This window comes from Festucalex cinctus, chromosome 6 (genome assembly GCF_051991245.1).
Source record: "Festucalex cinctus isolate MCC-2025b chromosome 6, RoL_Fcin_1.0, whole genome shotgun sequence".
Taxonomy (NCBI): domain Eukaryota; kingdom Metazoa; phylum Chordata; class Actinopteri; order Syngnathiformes; family Syngnathidae; genus Festucalex; species Festucalex cinctus.
Genome location: NC_135416.1, coordinates 23,746,475 through 23,755,349, shown reverse-complemented (window position 1 = coordinate 23,755,349; position 8,875 = coordinate 23,746,475).

The following is an 8,875-nucleotide window of genomic DNA, read 5'->3' as shown; positions in this document are numbered from 1 at the left end:
CACACTTCTGGAGCGAGGAGGAAACCGACTACTATTTTTTAACGTGGTGAGTGACATAAATATAATGTATTTTATCGAACGTAGTAATTTAAAAAGCGGAAATTACGTTATTTATGTAATTATGTTGTCCACGCATCGCTGTCCAAATGGGACATTCCAATTGAGCACAAATGACATGTAAATGAGAGTAACTCAGTCCACCACGCATGTTACCTTGATTGTTTCAAAAACCGGAATTGTGACCTTAACCCGAATATCGACTGCATGTGAACGAGGTCATAGTGTCTGTCATCACTTCAGATCTTTCAAATAATTATGTTAGGTGTCATCTCTCTTGAGAGTCTTATTTCAAACTGACAGTGAGATTTTTAATTTTTTGGTAGACTTGCCAAAAGTATAAGATACAGTGCTTGTGTCTTACTGCAATGAGGTCACACTGCTTGTGATGACATCATGCCAGTGACACATGCACATTTTTTTTTCTCTTTTCATTGTTACAAACCTACCACAGTGACCTAAACTGAAATGTAATGTTTGGTGGAAACTGTTGGTTTTTGTGAGATTACAGAAGGCAAAAGCAATGTAATGTTATTATGTGCTCTAAAACTCCTCATTGCATGTACCATCTGTACTGATATATTTTGTCTTCATTTGGATATTTCTATGGTAAAGACAATGTCATTTTGAAGGTGTTTCAAATAAATGTATTTTTGTACATCACCGTCAATGGATCCAAATGAACATGCTGGGGTTTGTTTTGTTTTGTTGTTTTTGGAGGGTTACTAACCTTGCTCTTGCAAGATGAATTCTTGTGGCATTTGTGAGTTCACACAGTGCATCTTGTACCGCTCCCCCTGATAACTGCTGTTCCCGAATCACAGAGCGACGTTGTGTTTGGGGGCGGGATATACAACTGTGACGAAACCTGAAAGCCAGCGCCGACGCAGGGGCTAACAAACAAACCTAACATGGACGAATGGACGCTGCAATTAATTCTGTTCTTGCAGAATTACTCACCGATTCCTTGTTGAATGTTGAACAGCGAGAGGCGCTTCGTGCATTTCTAGCTAGTAAGATGTTTGTGCTCAGCCCAACACCCCCCCCCACCCCCACCCCCCTTCGACATGAAGATGACATTTTCAGTGTAGAATGTCGCATCGTCCAATCAGCTCGAATTATTGTACAGAATATCCCGCCTTTTCCCGACCAAATTACTGTGGAGAGGTACCAGATGGATAAATATCTTACTTCACTCTAACCACATTCAACAGAGGTACAGACCATAGGTGGTTGGCTAGTAGTGTGAAAACTTTGCTTTAATAAATTCTTTTTAATCAACATCATGAAAACAACATTCATGTGGCTTCTGATGAAAGTCAAGACTCTCAATGCCATCTGAAGGCAGCCTGTCAGAAAGTCAAGTCTCATGTCACCAGGGGCTTCGTACAACGGGTGTCTACGCACAAAAACATGGCGTACGCACCTTTCCACTCTCACGTTCAGATGCATCATGAGTGAAATGACCATGGGAATGCGTCCGTCTTCAAAGTTTAAACCTTAACGATCACAAACTGATTAGTGCTTCTTTAGCACGCTATTCATTTGGTATCGGAGGCAGCGAACGGTTGTCTTATTTTATTCGATTAAATTTAAGTCCTGCAATTGGCTGGCAACCAGTTCAGGGTGTACCTTGCCTACTGCCTGAAGCCAGCTGGGATAGGCTCCAGCACCCCCGCGACACTTGTGAGGAATAAGCAGTTACGTGGGTGGGTGGATGGGATGGGATGGGATGGGATGGATGGATGGATGGATGGATGGATGGATGGATGGATGGAGTTTGTTATTGGCTTCCAAGGACAGTGTACCAAAAATAAGTTTTTGGTACACTTAATTACGTTTTTTTTATTTATGTACGGCATGTCGAGGGAGGAGTTCAGTACACCAGCATTTCCGCATTGATTGAGATGTATGAAAGGAATGTACTTGGATTCATATGTATGTATCTGGATTTTTTTGTGCATGCGACGGTTTCTAGATTCAGATGTACACCGTGTTTTAATATGAAAGCCACACAAGTCTTTGTACATGAGGCCCCTGTATTCCAAAGGTATGGCAACTGTGTAAGGCTTCACTTTCTTCAGGGAAAATCACCCTGTGAGGGCAGCACACCGAGGGCCAAATCCACAAAGAATGCACTGCATTCGCTGATAGCGACATAAATTGGTCGTCATTTGCAGGCAGAGTTTGCTCACCTAATGTCCTCGTCACCAAGGATATTGCTCTAATCATATGCTGGCGCAAACACGCCCACATAGTTTGACATTTGAGTGCAGTTTGCAACCTGATTTACCACACGATGTTGGATATGCACTAAGAATACCATGGCAGAACAATAGCAGTTGACAAAAAAATGAAATTATTAAAACGCGAGCTCGGACCAAGAAAGTGTAAAAGCGTGACTGTCAGAAAATAGTTTATGGCACAAGTTCTTTCCTCATTAAGTTCTATAAGTTGTGGTGAGTGGAGAGGAATACGACGTCATTTATTTTTTTATTCATTTAATGACTAAATTACAAATTTTTGCTGCGATCATTTTTAGATTTTCAGAGGTTGATGTGTCATATATACACATATTTATATACACACACACACACGTATATATATATATATATATATATATATATATATATATATATATATATATATATGTATATGTATGTATGTATGTATATGTATGTATGTTTGCGTGTTGGTGTGTGTATGTGTGGGGGGCGCGTGTGTGGGTGTGTGTGGGTGTGTGTGTGTGTGGGGGGGTTTGCAGACGTGGGCCACTTCCTCTGTCTGCCAGCGGGCACAGAGATGGCCAATGTGCATCTTTTATCACATAGTGGACATCTTTTGCTTTGATGCTTACGTTGTTCTGCTTACATTGTTCACTATTTGTTAATTAAAAACTAGATATGAATGGATAGCTCTGATGTCACTGAATATTTTGAGTTGTCGAAGGTACACAAATATAAATGATTTAGTGATCTCATTTTGAAAGTGTTGTCCAATGTTTGGACTTCATGTCGTGTTAGGCGTTCAAATAATAGAAAATTGCCATTGTCCATCCATTTTCTTAACCGCTTACTCCTCACAAGGGTCACGGGGGTGCTGGAGCCTATCCCAGGCGGCTTCGGGCAGTAGGTGGTGTACAGCCTGAACTGGTTGCCAGCCAATCACAGATCATATCAAATATTCCAATTAGAATTATTATTTTTTTTTTTAAATACACCATGTTTTTCGCTCATAGCACATTATTGCTTTTATTTTACATAGAGGGTATCAAAAATAAATACATAAATAAATGTAAACTATATATGTATGGGTAGGTCTAATGCCACTGAACATTTTGAGTGGTTGGAAGAAAAGAAATATTCATAAATGACTTAGTTATCACATTTTGAAAGTGGCGTCCAATGTTTGGACTTCATGTTGCGTTGGGTACTAAATTTTCTATTGCTCCACAAACACCAATATATTGACAAATCACGTCAGTGACCTATTTTGGTTTCAAAACGGCGACTTTCGCTGAAAGGTGAGGGATTTTCATGCCTGCATTTTACTTAACGGACTGGAGTCAAACTAAAAGTTGTCAAATCTATAAATCACGCAGTACAGCATAGATACATGAAAATTCACAACTGAAAAGTACTGTAAAGAATTAGCCTGTGAATAAATATGTCATTCATCCCGGACATTTAATTCTTAGCGAGTTGAATCGATCTCAACTGTAGGCCGACTGTTCTGATTGTCATGGAAGATGTTTTGCATCTCATCCAAGCAGGCTTCAAGAAGAATTTGTATGACATTGTATTCCCAAACTTTAAATCAGGCCCCTTGTGTCTTAGTCATGTTCCAGCTCTGACCTCGTAGAGTAGCTCATGCAACCTTAATCACCATGACAGTTGTCAGTGCAGCAATTACAGCGAGCTGTAATTATTTTCACTATGTCACATGCCACATTAATACACATAAATCATTACTTTGGAGAAAATGTCTCCTTTACAAGTAACGTACCGTGAATTCATGTGTCCAATCAGCCAAGAAAAAATGAGAGATCTGTTGTACTCAAAGACTTTGAGGGAGATAAACAGCTCCCCCGCCCGACTCGCTTCTAACCACACAAGGGATTACTTTCGCTAGAGAATGAAAACATTCTGTCACTTCATGATCGCTCCCCCAATTACATTTTGTTTCATTATTTATTTGTTTTGTTATTGCTGGCCGTGGCAGATGAGTACTGGACATGAATTGAATTATTGGACTTAGCTATGCAGGATGACAAAGCTGGCACAATCAAAAATGGTTTGTCTCTATTCACCAGGGAAGTCTGTGAACAGTCTTGTTATACTGCTGCCTGAATTAATTTGGCGCTTCTGTCTCTGACTGTCACTTGTGAGATTGAAAAAAAGTAGTATAAAAAAAGTAATTTAATACAGAAAACAATAGTAGTTGCTACCTCACATTTTTAATCATACCCTCAACCGTTCATTCTCAAATGCAATATAATTCAGAATTGTTTCTCCCCTTTTTCTTCAGGCCACCGACTGGACATTCCACAATTGCCCATGCCCTCACCTTTATTTCTAGAGCACTTAAAACGGATATAAAAAAAAAAAAAGAAAGAAAGAAATACATAAATAAATCATTGTAGCACAACAAACAACAGTAGCGCAGTCCTCTTTTCCTTCTATTTATTGCACACACGTACACATGAACATTCACACACTGCCTTATGAGCTTGCTTGTAAGTAAGTATAGTAGTGAATGCAGTAGTATATAATATAGAGATAACAATAGCAAGAGAAGTAGAAGTAGCAGTTGTCCCAGTGCCGACATTCCGCAAACTAAACAAAGCTATAAATATGGACGTACATATATCAGCACTGACCGCCTCGTACGCAGAGTTCATAAATCAGCGAATCACAATCAACCTAACCTCTGATAATAATACAGCATAAATCCGAGCAGTTAATTGGCTTTGATCAACACAAACAAATATAAACACTAGGGGCTAGACTAGATCCTAAACTCCCGCTGTCAGTGTCAGCAAATGAATTCGGATTGGATTCATAAATTAATATGATGTATTTCCGAGAAAATAAACCAAATTTGACCTAAATTGTGATTAAAGGTAAAGGTGATTCCAATGACAGCTCATCAGCAAACTCTAGAGCAGCATGATAACGATCCTCACCTGCGTTCGAATCGGGAAACATGGAACAGACTTGATAGTGTGCCCCGAGGACCAGGGTTGAGAAACACTGCCCTAAGTTGTCGCAGCTTGCTAATATCAAGCTAGCAAAGGAGAAATGTGGAAAAAAAAATAAAAGCAGGTGAGAAGAAAATGGGTGGTGCAGAGAAATTAAGATGGAAGAAAATGGGGCTGCTTCCCACCAGGCTTGGTGTTCTGGAGTACCGCCCTCCCCCGGTGCTTCCTCCTCTGCTTCCCTCCCTGCTGTTCCGTCCTTCCACGTGGTGAGTGGCGGGTGTGGGTGGGGTGCGGTGGAGTCGTGGGCGGAGCGGGGGCTGGTGGGGCACCGTGGGGGCCTGCCGAGTCTCGTTCTGCGGGGGCGTTCCGGGCGTCTGGGTTGGCTCACCGGCCGGTGGCTGCCCGGGGGGTGTGGGGAGTTGTGCCTTGGTACTGCCGCGGCTTGGGGGATTCTGGGGGGGCCGTGCTCACTTTGCTGGTCCACGGTCAATGGCTCCCCTCTTTGGTGGTGGTCCTTATGCATGCCAGATCCATCACACCAGCATCTACTGAAACTCAAACAGAATTCGCCTCTCCCTCCCACTGCTCGTTGAATCAGTAGGTGCTGATGTCTGTGGATCTCACTCTGCTCTTCCCTCTTTCCTCTCTTGAGTTTTTCCTCTGGTCTCTTGAGATCTCCTTAATTTGTTGGAATTTAGAGGTTTCTGGGGTTGGTGTAAGACTCTGGTTTTGTAACCATGTGGATGGCAGGAGGTGTTTAGTTGGTGCTGGATTTCACTTTGATTTGTCTCTTTTCTTTGGCCATTCCTCTGGTCTCCTGACCTTCTGAATCTCACGACTCTGGCGAGACTATGAAGTATCCGGTTAAGGTAAAGGGTAATGGGATTTTTACTAGGTTTTAGGTGAATTAATGAGTATAAATTTACACGAATTCGCACGCAAGCACACATACGCTCACATACGCTAAAAAAAAAACAAACAAAAAAAACAATGATAAGATGTTGAATGGGTAAGACTGCTGAATGAACAATTCTGAGCTCTCTCTTAAAGGAAAAAAAAAGATGGAAGAAAATGAAAATGCTCCAGGAAAGTGCAGCCAAATGTTGCAAAATTACAGAGCTTTTTGGTGGAGGTTTGTTGACAATTGGATCGAAGGCCTCTCCAACTGAAATTACCGGGCTGAATTTGGAGCCTGATGGTGTCATTCCCATGACTATGATGCAGTTATTGGCTGCTAAATATAGAAACTGGACTCACTTTCATGGTGCAAGCGCCACAGTAACGTTAACATCTTTGCAGCAGCAGAGTTGCTGCACCGGACATCAAAATGGCAAGTCAGAGAAAGATGGAAACTGATAATCGCTGGTTTAATGACAAATGGACCGACAAATGTGTTTACCTTATCTCCGAGCACAAGCCAATGTGTCTTTTGTGCGAAAGCACGGTGGCTCTGATAAAAAGTGAAAACAAAACGCCATTATGAGAAGCGCCACTTCGAGATTGAAAATAGGAGCTATGAACAGAGAAAAAAAAAAAGCTGAAAAAGTCATATGAGGCTTCTTGCACAAAACTATTTCATGTGCATGAAAATTTTGCTAAAAGTAAAAGTCATTGTTTTACTTTTGAGATGTGAACATTTGAACTCCCAAGAAAATTGATTCATTTTAGTAAAAGTTTTTTTTTTTTTTATTGCACTGAATTGTACTTAGCAAGAAAGAATCAGATACTGAAAATAAATGTTTTTGTGCCTTCCAGTAACTTCTGATTATTATTGTACAGTACATCCAGTCCCAAATTACATAAAAACAGTCAAATATATAAATAAAAAAGGTCGTTTTTTACCACCACGCAAATACTGTGAACCTATGACTTCCTCAAAAAAAAAAAAAATTCTTTACCTTTTACATATCTAATTGAGAACCCCTGGACTACACCATGTGTTGTCCAAAGCGTTTTACAGTTTGACATTCAAATTTGAAAAGTATTCAGACACATTGCTACCACATTGTTCTAAATACAAAAAAGTTGCTCTTTTTTATGTTTCAAATGGCTTAACTTCAGTAGATTCTTGTGCTCCAACAAGTTGAATGCATTGAATTTCTCAGCAATTTTGACGCAGATTGTTTGTTACAATCGAATAATTATAGAGCTACACTAATAGATAATAGTCATGAATAAAATTGACCATTAAATAGAAAGTGAACTTAATATGTGATCATCTTCCAGTCTTTGTAATTTTCCAAGACTATCCATCCATCCACCCATCTTCTTCCGCTTATCCGGGGTCGGGTCGCGGGGGCAGCAGCTTCAGGAGGGAAACCCAGACTTCCCTCTCCCCAGCCACTTCAACCAGCTCCTCCGGCGGGATCCCAAGGCGTTCCCAGGCCAGCCGAGAGACGTAGTCTCTCCAGCGTGTCCTGGGTCGTCCCCGGGACCTCCCGCCAGAGGGACATGCCCGGAACACCTCCCCAGGGAGGCGTCCAGGAGGCATCCGAAGTAGATGCCCGAGCCACCTCAGCTGGCTCCTCTCAACGCGGAGGAGCAGCGGCTCGACTCTGAGTCCCTCCCGGATGACCGAGCTTCTCACCCTATCTCTAAGGGAGAGCCCGGACACCCTGCGGAGGAAACTCATTTCGGCCGCTTGTATCCGGGATCTCGTTCTTTCGGTCACGACCCACAGCTCGTGACCATAGGTGAGGGTTGGAACGTAGATCGACCGGTAAATCGAGAGCTTTGCCTTTTGGCTCAGCTCTTTCTTCACCACGACGGACCGGTACAGAGTCCGCATCACTGCAGACGCTGCACCGATCCGCCTGTCGATCTCCCGCTCCATCCTACCCTTACTCGTGAACAAGACCCCAAGATACTTGAACTCCTCCACTTGGGGCAGGATCTCATCCCCGACCTGAAGACGACACTCCACCCTTTTCCGACTGAGGACCATGGTCTCGGATTTGGAGGTGCTGATCCTCATCCCAGCCGCTTCACACTCGGCTGCGAACCGCTCCAGTCAGAGCTGGAGGCCCCGGCTTGATGAAGCCAACAGCACCACATCATCTGCAAAGAGCAGAGATGCAATGCTGAGGCCACCAAACCGGAACCCCTCCACGCCTCGGCTGCGCCTAGAAATTCTGTCCATAAAAGTTATGAACAGAATCGGTGACAAAGGGCAACCTTGGCGGAGTCCAACCCTCACCAGAAACGAATCTGACTTACTGCCGACAATGCGGACCAAACTCTGGCAACGGTCGTACAGGGACCGAAAAGCCCGTATCAAGGGGCCCGGCACCCCGTACTCCCGAAGCACCCCCCACAGAACTCCCCGAGGGACACGGTCGAAGCCTTCTCCAAATCCACAAAACACATGTGAACTGGATGAGCGAACTCCCACGCACCCTCGAGAATCCTGCGGAGGGTGTAGAGCTGGTCCACTGTTCAACGACCAGGACGAAAACCACACTGCTCCTCCTGAATCCGAGATTCGACCTCCCGACGGACCCTCCTCTCCAGCACCCCTGAATAGACCTTACCAGGGAGGCTGAGGAGTGTGATCCCTCTGTAGTTGGAACACACCCTCCGGTCCCCCTTCTTAAAAAGGGGGACCACCACCCCGTTCTG